The sequence below is a fragment of the Lepisosteus oculatus genome, chromosome 14 (genome assembly GCF_040954835.1).
Source record: "Lepisosteus oculatus isolate fLepOcu1 chromosome 14, fLepOcu1.hap2, whole genome shotgun sequence".
Classification (NCBI taxonomy): domain Eukaryota; kingdom Metazoa; phylum Chordata; class Actinopteri; order Semionotiformes; family Lepisosteidae; genus Lepisosteus; species Lepisosteus oculatus.
The window spans coordinates 49,754,136-49,768,864 of NC_090709.1; the positions used below are offsets into that span (position 1 = coordinate 49,754,136).

The 14,729-nt window shown below is 40.4% G+C and overlaps 5 non-coding genes across 5 annotated transcripts; all 5 read left to right on the forward strand.

Moving 5' to 3' along the window:
• Positions 1–475: 475 nt before the first annotated feature.
• trnaw-cca (transfer RNA tryptophan (anticodon CCA)) lies at positions 476–547 on the forward strand. Its single transcript has one exon. It is a non-coding gene; the product is annotated as a tRNA-Trp (tRNA).
• Positions 548–2,155: 1,608 nt separating this feature from the next.
• Positions 2,156–2,229, forward strand: trnan-guu (transfer RNA asparagine (anticodon GUU)). The gene has a single exon. It is a non-coding gene; the product is annotated as a tRNA-Asn (tRNA).
• Positions 2,230–3,670: 1,441 nt separating this feature from the next.
• On the forward strand, positions 3,671–3,742 carry trnaw-cca (transfer RNA tryptophan (anticodon CCA)). Its single transcript has one exon. It is a non-coding gene; the product is annotated as a tRNA-Trp (tRNA).
• A 1,608-nt stretch (positions 3,743–5,350) lies between these two features.
• Positions 5,351–5,424, forward strand: trnan-guu (transfer RNA asparagine (anticodon GUU)). Its single transcript has one exon. It is a non-coding gene; the product is annotated as a tRNA-Asn (tRNA).
• Positions 5,425–6,865: 1,441 nt separating this feature from the next.
• trnaw-cca (transfer RNA tryptophan (anticodon CCA)) lies at positions 6,866–6,937 on the forward strand. The gene has a single exon. It is a non-coding gene; the product is annotated as a tRNA-Trp (tRNA).
• Positions 6,938–14,729: the final 7,792 nt, after the last annotated feature.

Consider the following 14,729-nt stretch of genomic DNA (forward strand, 5'->3'; position numbering starts at 1 on the left):
ACAAAACCATAATTTCTTGACTTCCAGCCTCTTTCCTGGTTCAGGCCATGTAAAATGACATATTCAGTGGACTCATGCCGAGGTTGTGAGTTTAAGCCTCACCTGGAGCAGCCTGGTTTTCTGTCTTGACAGGTAAACAGTGTTTTGTGTTATTTGCTAAATGGAGAGAGGATTCTGTGTTAATTGTGCTCCTCCTGGGAGAGGTCAAGATGAGAAGTTCACCGGGCTGGTGGTAAATATCCTGTCCAGGAATATCGGGGCTGTAGGGGGTCAGATCTATAGATGTAGTAAACACATTAGTGGAGACGGTGTGTCTGCTCTCCGTGAGAGAGCCGGGCGGGAAGAATAATCTGTGGTCTGGGAAGAAGAGACCCTCGTTGGAAGAGCGGCGCTCCTCACAGGAGAGAATGAAAACAATCTTTTTCAGGGACGCTGATTTTTCTCTTTGGGTGAATTAAAAGCACTTGTCGCAAGTGACCTCGTGGCGCAGCGGTAGCGCGTCTGACTCCAGATCAGAAGGTTGCGTGTTCAAATCACGTCGAGGTCAGCTGATGTGTTGGCAGGTGCTGCTGGTGCCGAACCCGGAATTTACACCATGCAGTTGGGTTTTAGCTGTACACCACCTAGGTAATCCGAACGAAATAACAGAACAGTACAGAACACCCAGTCAGGAGCTTATGCAGCATTTCATCTTGAACACGACAAGAGAAAAGGCACACTGCACTTCCGCGAAACATCACGTCCGACTATAGAGACAGTGACATCAGAGAATGGAAGTTTCAAACTGCTTTTCTGTTACAGGTTCAAGCAAACCTGAAAGTTAGGGAGTGTTTGGTCACTTTTGTATGAAAAAGTGTCTGAAGTCTGTAATTATAATTTGCCCTTCTTTTAATTGTGGTTGAAATCCACTCCCATGTACCAGGACCTTACAGTATATTCATGTTTACTTAAATGACTAACTATTGGACTATTGGACATTAGTTGGTGTTTTTTTTTGTAACGATTTGCTATTTCATACAGGAAAGAAAGGAACCCAGACCCAACGTTTGCTTTCAGGTGGGGTTCATTTACATAACAGACATCTATTTCTGAGGAGCCTGATTTGAATCACACAACCCCGGTAGAAGTCGAATCGACAATCTTATAAACCGAAATCAGACGCGTTATCCATTAAACCACTAGCCCGTCACGAAAATTAATTGCACCATGGTGAGTTCAGTGCCGCTACTAGTAATACCCCACCCCCATCTTAAATTTCTAAGTGAGAAACGTGTTTTCTACATTTTTTTTTAGTTTTAAAAAATCATCACTTTTAAGCAGACAAAGCCTTTATGTGTCGCTCTGAATTTCTAATTGATTTAGAATTCCAAGACAAAAGCGTTTCGTTCCACAACGGCGTGAAATGACCACGTCTTTCACTCTACTTCTCTCTAGTAGTAAAGCAGATCTTGCTTGGTGAGCATTTGCTCCGGTAAATTAGGTCACTTTTCATGTTAACTCACTTCTTCTAAACACAACATTTCCCGGTGCATGTTTTCTCCATGAAAAAAGACATTTTCCCTTACATGATTTCTCGTTTTGTTTCATCAAAGTGTACAGAAAGAAGAAAGAAAGGAAAAGTGTCGTTAATGAACTCTGTCCCCCTTGGGAGATGTCAAGCGCATTGGACATGAAAAGTGCCCAATAAAAGCCATTTCTCTTCATTTCTCTTACGGTCAGGGCTCCTGTTCCGTGTAAAGGAGGCAGCTTGCTCAGCCGGCAGACTCAGGGCTTCGTGAACGCAGATGGCTCAGAGCGGTGTGTCCAAGCGGCTATAAAAGAGGAGAATTCTGCCGGCACCGTAGCTGAGTCGGTTTAAGTACCTGTCTCGTTAACTGGAGATCCGGGCTCCACATCCCAGCTGTGCCTTTCTTCCTGTCTTTTTGTGCAGAAACTACCATCTTGGACAACCGCATAGGGCTTGATTTAGTTTAAAGCATGAATGCATTTCCTTTCTGCAACAACTTGTTTTTCAAGAAATTCATACAGCTTGTGAAAAATGAAATGTAATTCTTGGCTATCAGAGCAGTAGGAATATTGCCGACTGGCAAGAAAATGCAAGCAATGTTTATTTTTTGACCGGAAAGGTGCGAATGGAGAAAAGCCTCTCTCGTCAGTCTCTGTGGCGCAATCGGCGAGCGCGTTCGGCTGTTAACTGAAAGGTTGGTGGTTCAAACCCACCCAGGGACGATCTTCTCATTATTGTCAATGTAAACACTGTCTCCGCTAAAGCCGAAACCTTAACCCTCTTTATATTTGCAGAAAATGCGAGTCTTTTGCCCGTGTCCAACAACAACACTTGAGACCGGGGAAGTCCAATAGTGATCAACACCGCAACTCCCCAGAAATCCATATTCACCCTTGGAAACGTATCTTTGAATGGCTGGCGGGAGATATCATTTATACTCCTGTTGCGTCTTCTGCTAAAAGAGTTTAGAAATACAACGCAGATTTGTTTGAGAATTTGACAAGCACTGTTACAGTACGTTAGCACTGTGAAGTTGGATGTTGATATTTTGATATATTTACCTTAATTTTAACATAAATGTAAAGATACATGCAGTACAATCTATGCTGTACAATCAAACACAGGTATATTTTGAGTCTCATGCTGATCGTCCTGTGGATCCAAAAGAAAATTTTAAAGCAGATACATTTTCGATTGGAATTTGCATCTAGCTACAACGTCCCTGGATAAGAGATTTTATTAGTTGCGTGCAATCGGTATCTTTTACTTTATGTATGGTAGTGGAAATAGTTTTAAAAATGTTTTCTAAAGAAGATTGTATTGCCAGGACCTGCCTTTAGCGCTCAGTAGCGATGACGCTGTTGATATAGGTGGAGAAGAAATGTAAGATGAATTGATGATCTAAGCTAAAATAGCCCTAACACGCCTCCTGTAACAGTGTTTGTATTCATAGCAAGTAATATTTTTTTTTCAAACCCGAACGTTGCTTTTGCATTAAGTGTTATGTAACCATTAGCGGTTTCAGTAGCTTCTGAAGACCGCACTTTTCCAAACTGAAGCCTATAAGAACATTATTCAAGACACACCATGGCCCAGAATCGTGCATCGGGACAAAGATTAACATCCATTGAAAGTACTCCCAAATAAAAGATTTGACCGAAAAATTAAAAGAGTAGGCAAGTATTAAAACAAAACCATAATTTCTTGACTTCCAGCCTCTTTCCTGGTTCAGGCCATGTAAAATGACATATTCAGTGGACTCATGCCGAGGTTGTGAGTTTAAGCCTCACCTGGAGCAGCCTGGTTTTCTGTCTTGACAGGTAAACAGTGTTTTGTGTTATTTGCTAAATGGAGAGAGGATTCTGTGTTAATTGTGCTCCTCCTGGGAGAGGTCAAGATGAGAAGTTCACCGGGCTGGTGGTAAATATCCTGTCCAGGAATATCGGGGCTGTAGGGGGTCAGATCTATAGATGCAGTAAACACATTAGTGGAGACGGTGTGTCTGCTCTCCGTGAGAGAGCCGGGCGGGAAGAATAATCTGTGGTCTGGGAAGAAGAGACCCTCGTTGGAAGAGCGGCGCTCCTCACAGGAGAGAATGAAAACAATCTTTTTCAGGGACGCTGATTTTTCTCTTTGGGTGAATTAAAAGCACTTGTTGCAAGTGACCTCGTGGCGCAACGGTAGCGCGTCTGACTCCAGATCAGAAGGTTGCGTGTTCAAATCACGTCGAGGTCAGCTGATGTGTTGGCAGGTGCTGCTGGTGCCGAACCCGGAATTTACACCATGCAGTTGGGTTTTAGCTGTACACCACCTAGGTAATCCGAACGAAATAACAGAACAGTACAGAACACCCAGTCAGGAGTTTATGCAGCATTTCATCTTGAACACGACAAGAGAAAAGGCACACTGCACTTCCGCGAAACATCACGTCCGACTATAGAGACAGTGACATCAGAGAATGGATGTTTCAAACTGCTTTTCTGTTACAGGTTCAAGCAAACCTGAAAGTTAGGGAGTGTTTGGTCACTTTTGTATGAAAAAGTGTCTGAAGCCTGTAATTATAATTTGCCCTTCTTTTAATTGTGGTTGAAATCCACTCCCATGTACCAAGACCTTACAGTATATTCATGTTTACTTAAATGACTAACTATTGGACTATTGGACATTAGTTGGTGTTTTTTTTTGTAACGATTTGCTATTTCATGCAGGAAAGAAAGGAACCCAGACCCAACGTTTGCTTTCAGGTGGGGTTCATTTACATAACAGACGTCTATTTCTGAGGAGCCTGATTTGAATCACACAACCCCGGTAGAAGTCGAATCGACAATCTTATAAACCGAAATCAGACGCGTTATCCATTAAACCACTAGCCCGTCACGTAAATTAATTGCCCCATGGTGAGTTCAGTGCCGCTACTAGTAATACCCCACCCCCATCTTAAATTTCTAAGTGAGAAACGTGTTTTCTACATTTTTTTTTAGTTTTAAAAAATCATCACTTTTAAGCAGACAAAGCCTTTATGTGTCGCTCTGAATTTCTAATTGATTTAGAATTCCAAGACAAAAGCGTTTCGTTCCACAACGGCGTGAAATGATCACGTCTTTCACTCTACTTCTCTCTAGTAGTAAAGCAGATCTTGCTTGGTGAGCATTTGCTCCGGTAAATTAGGTCACTTTTCATGTTAACTCACTTCTTCTAAACACAACATTTCCCGGTGCATGTTTTCTCCATGAAAAAAGACATTTTCCCTTACATGATTTCTCGTTTTGTTTCATCAAAGTGTACAGAAAGAAGAAAGAAAGGAAAAGTGTCGTTAATGAACTCTGTCCCCCTTGGGAGATGTCAAGCGCATTGGACATGAAAAGTGCCCAATAAAAGCCATTTCTCTTCATTTCTCTTACGGTCAGGGCTCCTGTTCCGTGTAAAGGAGGCAGCTTGCTCAGCCGGCAGACTCAGGGCTTCGTGAACGCAGATGGCTCAGAGCGGTGTGTCCAAGCGGCTATAAAAGAGGAGAATTCTGCCGGCACCGTAGCTGAGTCGGTTTAAGTACCTGTCTCGTTAACTGGAGATCCGGGCTCCACATCCCAGCTGTGCCTTTCTTCCTGTCTTTTTGTGCAGAAACTACCATCTTGGACAACCGCATAGGGCTTGATTTAGTTTAAAGCATGAATGCATTTCCTTTCTGCAACAACTTGTTTTTCAAGAAATTCATACAGCTTGTGAAAAATGAAATGTAATTCTTGGCTATCAGAGCAGTAGGAATATTGCCGACTGGCAAGAAAATGCAAGCAATGTTTATTTTTTGACCGGAAAGGTGCGAATGGAGAAAAGCCTCTCTCGTCAGTCTCTGTGGCGCAATCGGCGAGCGCGTTCGGCTGTTAACTGAAAGGTTGGTGGTTCAAACCCACCCAGGGACGATCTTCTCATTATTGTCAATGTAAACACTGTCTCTGCTAAAGCCGAAACCTTAACCCTCTTTATATTTGCAGAAAATGCGAGTCTTTTGCCCGTGTCCAACAACAACACTTGAGACCGGGGAAGTCCAATAGTGATCAACACCGCAACTCCCCAGAAATCCATATTCACCCTTGGAAACGTATCTTTGAATGGCTGGCGGGAGATATCATTTATACTCCTGTTGCGTCTTCTGCTAAAAGAGTTTAGAAATACAACGCAGATTTGTTTGAGAATTTGACAAGCACTGTTACAGTACGTTAGCACTGTGAAGTTGGATGTTGATATTTTGATATATTTACCTTAATTTTAACATAAATGTAAACATACATGCTGTACAATCTATGCTGTACAATCAAACACAGGTATATTTTGAGTCTCATGCTGATCGTCCTGTGGATCCAAAAGAAAATTTTAAAGCAGATACATTTTCGATTGGAATTTGCATCTAGCTACAACGTCCCTGGATAAGAGATTTTATTAGTTGCGTGCAATCGGTATCTTTTACTTTATGTATGGTAGTGGAAATAGTTTTAAAAATGTTTTCTAAAGAAGATTGTATTGCCAGGACCTGCCTTTAGCGCTCAGTAGCGATGACGCTGTTGATATAGGTGGAGAAGAAATGTAAGATGAATTGATGATCTAAGCTAAAATAGCCCTAACACGCCTCCTGTAACAGTGTTTGTATTCATAGCAAGTAATATTTTTTTTTCAAACCCGAACGTTGCTTTTGCATTAAGTGTTATGTAACCATTAGCGGTTTCAGTAGCTTCTGAAGACCGCACTTTTCCAAACTGAAGCCTATAAGAACATTATTCAAGACACACCATGGCCCAGAATCGTGCATCGGGACAAAGATTAACATCCATTGAAAGTACTCCCAAATAAAAGATTTGACCGAAAAATTAAAAGAGTAGGCAAGTATTAAAACAAAACCATAATTTCTTGACTTCCAGCCTCTTTCCTGGTTCAGGCCATGTAAAATGACATGTTCAGTGGACTCATGCCGAGGTTGTGAGTTTAAGCCTCACCTGGAGCAGCCTGGTTTTCTGTCTTGACAGGTAAACAGTGTTTTGTGTTATTTGCTAAATGGAGAGAGGATTCTGTGTTAATTGTGCTCCTCCTGGGAGAGGTCAAGATGAGAAGTTCACCGGGCTGGTGGTAAATATCCTGTCCAGGAATATCGGGGCTGTAGGGGGTCAGATCTATAGATGTAGTAAACACATTAGTGGAGACGGTGTGTCTGCTCTCCGTGAGAGAGCCGGGCGGGAAGAATAATCTGTGGTCTGGGAAGAAGAGACCCTCGTTGGAAGAGCGGCGCTCCTCACAGGAGAGAATGAAAACAATCTTTTTCAGGGACGCTGATTTTTCTCTTTGGGTGAATTAAAAGCACTTGTTGCAAGTGACCTCGTGGCGCAACGGTAGCGCGTCTGACTCCAGATCAGAAGGTTGCGTGTTCAAATCACGTCGAGGTCAGCTGATGTGTTGGCAGGTGCTGCTGGTGCCGAACCCGGAATTTACACCATGCAGTTGGGTTTTAGCTGTACACCACCTAGGTAATCCGAACGAAATAACAGAACAGTACAGAACACCCAGTCAGGAGCTTATGCAGCATTTCATCTTGAACACGACAAGAGAAAAGGCACACTGCACTTCCGCGAAACATCACGTCCGACTATAGAGACAGTGACATCAGAGAATGGAAGTTTCAAACTGCTTTTCTGTTACAGGTTCAAGCAAACCTGAAAGTTAGGGAGTGTTTGGTCACTTTTGTATGAAAAAGTGTCTGAAGCCTGTAATTATAATTTGCCCTTCTTTTAATTGTGGTTGAAATCCACTCCCATGTACCAGGACCTTACAGTATATTCATGTTTACTTAAATGACTAACTATTGGACTATTGGACATTAGTTGGTGTTTTTTTTTGTAACGATTTGCTATTTCATGCAGGAAAGAAAGGAACCCAGACCCAACGTTTGCTTTCAGGTGGGGTTCATTTACATAACAGACATCTATTTCTGAGGAGCCTGATTTGAATCACACAACCCCGGTAGAAGTCGAATCGACAATCTTATAAACCGAAATCAGACGCGTTATCCATTAAACCACTAGCCCGTCACGTAAATTAATTGCACCATGGTGAGTTCAGTGCCGCTACTAGTAATACCCCACCCCCATCTTAAATTTCTAAGTGAGAAACGTGTTTTCTACATTTTTTTTTAGTTTTAAAAAATCATCACTTTTAAGCAGACAAAGCCTTTATGTGTCGCTCTGAATTTCTAATTGATTTAGAATTCCAAGACAAAAGCGTTTCGTTCCACAACGGCGTGAAATGATCACGTCTTTCACTCTACTTCTCTCTAGTAGTAAAGCAGATCTTGCTTGGTGAGCATTTGCTCCGGTAAATTAGGTCACTTTTAATGTTAACTCACTTCTTCTAAACACAACATTTCCCGGTGCATGTTTTCTCCATGAAAAAAGACATTTTCCCTTACATGATTTCTCGTTTTGTTTCACCAAAGTGTACAGAAAGAAGAAAGAATGGAAAAGTGTCGTTAATGAACTCTGTCCCCCTTGGGAGATGTCAAGCGCATTGGACATGAAAAGTGCCCAATAAAAGCCATTTCTCTTCATTTCTCTTACGGTCAGGGCTCCTGTTCCGTGTAAAGGAGGCAGCTTGCTCAGCCGGCAGACTCAGGGCTTCGTGAACGCAGATGGCTCAGAGCGGTGTGTCCAAGTGGCAGTAAAAGAAGAGAGTTCTGCTTGTGTCGTGGCTTAGATGGTTAAAGTGCCTCTTTAGTAAACAGGAGATCCTGGGTTTAAATCCCAGCGGTGCCTTTCTTCCTGTCTTCTTGCATTGTTTATTGTTATAGACAACATGCTTTTGCATTAAGTTTAATGGAGGTGTTTATTTCGTTTTTGGCACAACTTGTTTTTCAAGAACTCCACACATTGCGAAAGCTAAAATGCTTATCTTTGTTATCAGTGCAAAAGAATTACTGCCAGCTGGCAAGAAAATGACAACGATTTTTTTTACTTTAGCCAAAAATCTGTGAATGTAGAAAAATACGACATGTGTCAGTTTCTATGGCACACTCAGTCAGGGTCTGCTTCAGTTAAACACAACGTTCGTAGATCAAACGCACCCAGAGACACACTTCGAATTAATCCGATCTAAACATTACCTTCTCTAAATGTGATTGAGTTTCTTTGCACGTCCTTAGCCATCTTGATGTTTGCAGAGATTTTCAACTTTTGACACGAGTCAAACTACAAGTAAATAGTTGAGTACCTAAGTCAATATCAACGGGAATGTGAATATAAATGTAAACATCAATATTTCTGCTGTCTCCTGAGAAACACAAGTATAGAGTCAAAACACAACAAATAATGCTAAAAAAATATTCAGTTAACACCCAGATGTGACAAAACACATTTAAGATGTATATTCCCTTTAAATATGTATTTCCTTAATATCAGTTCTCTTCCCTCCCCAGGATACCTGCAAATTCACTATCGCAAAATAAAGGCTGTGTGTAAGTCTTACATGTGTTCTGTCACATCTGGGTATTAAATTAATAGATGTGTTGTGTTATTTAATATGATTTGACTCCATGCTTGTGTTTCTCAGGAGACAGCAGAAATATTGGGGATTTGCGGCTACAGAAAATAATGTGAACTTTACAGGCAAAAGTAAGGTTACCTTAAAGAAACAAAAAACGTATTGTCACCCTTTTCAACGTGATTTTTTAAGACATTTGTTCGGAATAGTGTATCTTCTCGTGTCTGTGGCTGTTGTCCTACAATAACGGTGGTGAAATAGCAGGAATGTGCGGAAAGAATCGGAGATTGAACAGAAGACTCATCCAGTTGATAGTAAGGTTGTGTAGGACCGCACACCCTACGATGTCAGTGTTGAGTAGTATGGTTTAAAAGCTTTTTCACGAACCAGGAAGTACAAACCTACAGTCTTCTGATCCGTAATCAGACACGTTATCCATTGTGCCATTGGCGTTTGTATTGCATTCCCATCCAGCACCACATTGAGTTCAGAGCCGCTACTAGTAATACATCGCCCCGGTCAAAGTTTTCTCAATTAGATTCATGTGTTTTGTAGGTGTGTCTAGTTACTACGTCTTTCATTATGTCTGGTTTAAAATAATGTATCGAGGGATATTGATGGTAATATCATACAGATTTTGGTTTTCTTTTGATGGAAAATTGTATTAAAATACAACCCTCTTTCACATTTGTATAATACTTTCCCTTGCATCCTCAGATAAAAATTCTAAATACCAAAAAGTTACAATATATGGAATAGCATTTATTTTAAAATGTATTTTAAAATTTGCATTTATTTAGAGCTTAGTAAAGATAACATTGCTAATATTGATGGAGTAGAAATGTAAGATGAATTGATAGCTTTTTCTGAGCTAAAAAAGTCCTACAACGCTTCCTGTAACAGATAAGGACTCATAGCAAGACAAGACATGCTATTGCATTGCGCATTTTGCAGATACGACCAGTTTCTGCTTCTGGTGAGTGCATTTTTTCCAAACTGAAATTAACAAGAACATTTTCAAGATGCACCATGTCCCTAAATCGTTCATCAGGACTACTATTAATATCAGGTGAAAGCAGTACAAAGCATAAATTTAACCTAAATATTAAGAGACTATATCTGTCAGCTACTGCTGTAAGCCATGTTCAGCCAACGCTAGAAATATTACTGCTCTACTACAGTAGCTAAAGAAAGCAAGTCCAACTTAGAAACAGATCACAAGTCGAAGACATAAACCAACAAGGATGGGATTCGAACCCACGCGTACAAAGCACAATGGATTAGCAATCCATCACCTTAACCACTCAGCCATCACATCATGAAAGCTGCCCCGCCTCCCTTGGGCATGATTTTGCTTGGCGACCAGGCTCAGCACATCGACCTCAGATGTCTCAGAGCGGTGTGTCCAAGCGGCTGTATAAGAATAGGTAATAGGTTTATTCCATGCTGAAAAAAAGAAGAAAGAGAACACAACGTTTCGGCCGTGGAGCCTTCTTCAGGTGTGAGAGAGACAGGGCAGTAGGCAAATGTAAAGTAGCGGGAGAACAAAGGTTTGAGGGTGGGTACCCACCTGTATAAGAATAGTGTTCTGCCGGTCCTGTGGTAAAGCTGGTTAAAACACCTATTTCATAAAGAGGAGATCCTGGATCTGAATTCCAGCGGTACCTTTTTTTCCTGTCTTGTTTTACAGAACATGTAATTTGGGACACTCAAAGAGGTCTTGATTTGGTTTAATGCGTTTATTCATTTCCTTTGAAGAACAACTTGTTTTTTTAAATCATATAGCTTGCGAAAGATGAAATGCGAGTGAATTTTTTTGTTCACCAAAAGTATGTAAATGAAAAAAATCAAGGTGTAAGCATTTCTGTGGTGCAATCGGTTAGCGTGTTTAGCTATTAACCCCAAGGTGGGTTTTTTGATCCCACCCAGGGACGCACTTCTTCCTATAGTAAACATCATCACCGCAAAAATGTAATTGTTCCGCAAAACCTGAACTATTTTGATATTTGCAGTAGTAAACAATTGAGTACCAGAGTCAACATTACCGGGAATTTCCAATAATTTTCGATATTGGCAACTTGCGAGCAGTTAGTATTCACCCATGGAATTATATGTTCCAGTGGGTGGCGGGAGAATTCACTTATGCTCCCATTGCATCTTCAGCTAAAGTAATTTAAAATACAACGCAAAATTGTTTGAGAACTTGACAAGCAAAAACGACAGATCGCCGAAGTTGTATTTTAATATTTTCGTATATTTACTTTAATTTGAATATAAATGTTAACATAAATGCTGTTCAATATAATGTAATTTTGTTGTACTTTTAAAATAATTTAGCTGAGGATGCGAGGGGGGCTATTACACCTTGCCAAACATCTAAATAATTGTAAAAGAGGCTGGCATTTTAATAAAACGGGCGATCAAAAGAAAGCTACAAATAGTACGGTATTATGCTCAATATCCCTCAATATTGAAGGTCAAATGAAGAACTTGAAGAAACTCTCAAAGAATCAACGGCAATAGCAGAGGATGTTGATTTTGAACCAATGTTTTCACCTCAATTATCCAGCAGTCTTTGCTTGACAGACTTCCTCAAGATATTCGGTGTTCTATACAGAAAATCGAAAATTAAAGGGCTAATGTGCCAAGAGGGGTGGTCCGAGGCAAAGACTGTGTTAGAGGAAGACTAAGCTCCGCACGATAACACGTGTCTAATACTCGGCCCCTGAAAAGCATCATATTCGTTGAACTGCCTACCAGCTGTGACTCTTGCACGAATTTCGCGGTACATGTGTACGATCTTATAATTCAGGAATATCAATGGTCAGACGTTTATGGTGGGTTTGTGTTTTGTATTATTTAATGAATGGAAAAAAACATTTTCAAAACTACAGCTCGAATGGAATAATAAAAAAAGTTTATTTGCCTGTTTGTTGTAACAGCTGTGCCAAAAATATTCATCTACAGATGCAGCCATTCAAAGTGCGCGGTACAGACACGTACTGATGGTAATTGGCTACGGCGTCACGCATCGTGACGCAAGATGACGCGGGGTACCGCGGTACGTGATTGGTTGACTGACAGGGGCACTCGTGGTCCGTTGGTCTGTTGTAGAAAGATTTACAGTAAACGTCTTTACTGTGTCCATTGTAGTATTTAATATTTACATGGAATTTTACCTCTGAAGGGAAATCTTAGTGCCTGAGCATAAGAAGAATAGGAGCATACTGCAACGCGTGTGAAGGACATAAACGATATTAATTTTGGAACTTAAACATACAGTATATGGCTGGTCTCGGTACTTTAAAGAAAACATACACACCAGTATTCCATTTCTCCCTAAATATTTTAAGCATCAAAGACTTTAACTAACGTGATACCGGAGACAACAAGCATACTTTTAGAATTTGATTAAAAGAGAATATAATATGGAATCGCGTATCTCAAGAAATTAATAACGATATAATTATATTCATGTTGCAAAAAAACTGCAACGGACATAAAAACTCCCTTGCTTTTAACAGAGTGTTCCATAATTTCTAACTACGAAAATGATTTAAACTGCGACACTTATCATTCACCAAGAGCTCGAAATATCACAAGGATCCTCTAGAGCACAGCAAAGCCTGTATCAAAAGAATCACGTATCTCAAGAAATTAATAAGATATAATTATATTTGTGTACTGCGACAGGGCTGTGTAGGGCTGTTTCACCTCTGTCTTCATGTGACTCGATTCAGAAGCCATTTAGCAAAGAGGGGATGAGAAGAGTGACAAACTAGTATACGGTACAGTACTTCAGATCTTTTTTTCTGAACCGGGGAAAATCTGATCATGTTTCTCTATAACAATAATAAAAAAACATTGCCACACCCAAACTGTTAAACCAACGCATTAGCACGTCGAAGCCCATTGAGGAGCCGGGCGCAATAACTGTTTTGTCGTCCCTTGATTTACTGATCTGCATTAATTACAGAAATAGAGTTCCTCCTCTTTGCAGAGGAACTGGTCCTGCTGTCGCCCACAGAACAGAGGCTGGAGCAGCACTGTCAGACCTGGGCGCTGACAGTCAATCTGGACAAGACTAGAGTTATGGTTTTCCAGAAAAAAAGCCATTAGTCTTCCTGAGATCGTCGGATTATGAACGAATAAAAGCATCTTATTAAAAACACGTTTGCTTTTGTCTGGGTATTTACTTTGTAATCTGTGGTTTACATCTACTGTATTATTTTGAGATGCCACTTTTAAAGGTGATATGTAAAATAAAGTTTTTTATTATTGTTATAGAGAAACATGATCAGATTTTCCCTGGTTCAGAAAAAAGACGATTAAAATCTGTAATCTTTCCAAGAAGTTTCTGCTTTGTGCTAAGACATTAGCAAGTACAACCCCCCTCTCTGCGGGAGGGCTGGCTGTGATGAATTAAACCGGTTTCACAGGTATTTTCAAAGTAGGAAGTACAGTAGGACAGCACAAAAAAAAACAGACATTGTGTGGTACAGAACGGAGCTCAGTCAATTCAAACAAGTTCAGTTTCAAAAGAACTGCAACGGACATAAAAACTCCCTTGCTTTTAACAGAGTGTTTCATAATTGCCAACTACAAAATTTATTTAAACTGCGACACTTATCATTCAACCAGATCTCGACTATCACAAGGATCCTCTAGAGCACAGCAAAGACTGTATTAAAAGAATCGCGTATCTCAAGAAATTAATAAGATATAATTATATTTGTGTAATTCGCATAATTATAGAATGCCAGCGAACTCTTGTTTTTATGTCCACTATAACTACGCTGGGCAAACGTTCCAAGGTCAAATTCTTCCAGCACGGGGGTACCTTTAAAGCGGAGACGACGGCACCGAAATTTTTTGGCGCACCTTCTCTTTAAAGCCCTGGCCAAATATGAAGACAGTACGTACAGTTATAATTCAAACGGAATTAAAAACTACACATCCCAGTTACCATGGTGGTGCTTGTGATCATTGCGTTTAACCAACGAAACAGGGCAAAAAATCAGTCACATGACTTTGGGGCAGAGTTTCGAAAGCTTAACCTATCAGCAACAAAGCGAAATTTACACGATAGGCTACCTCAAACTGTCAGTTACACGACTGTGTATGTCGACATTATGAAAAAAATGTTTCAGGCATTGATGTGAAGGACAAGAGAGCTTTCACTGGCCGATTATCATTATTATCATTATAATCATTATTATTAATAATGATATTAATTTAAGGGTCTAAATATCTAAACATATGTATCTGTATAGCAGGTAGTATCACTGTATTCCACTTTCTTTGTGAACACGGAAAAACAGATTCACAACGCAAAGCTGTATCGCTGTGTAAAAAAACCTGGTTTGTAATGAGCTGCTGAGCTAAGAATAGGAATGTTCCTGCTGGCAGAGGGGGTGGAAAGTGCCTGCGGTCATTTAATTAGTATTGCAATTCGCACTGATTCCCTTGCGAAGATATGGACTTAAGAATATTCGTGCCTGGTCAAAAAATGGCATTAAGCACTTAAAATTAATATGGTTAATAATAGTAAACTGTAACATGCTGTAACAAGATCGGCTAAACTGCGAAGAAAATGCTTTCAGAGAAAATGTTTCAGGTGTGAAGAACATAGATCTCCAATGCAATTTCAACCAAACCTGTTCCCACACACCCTGCCCCCACTACCATTAGAATATACACAAAGCAC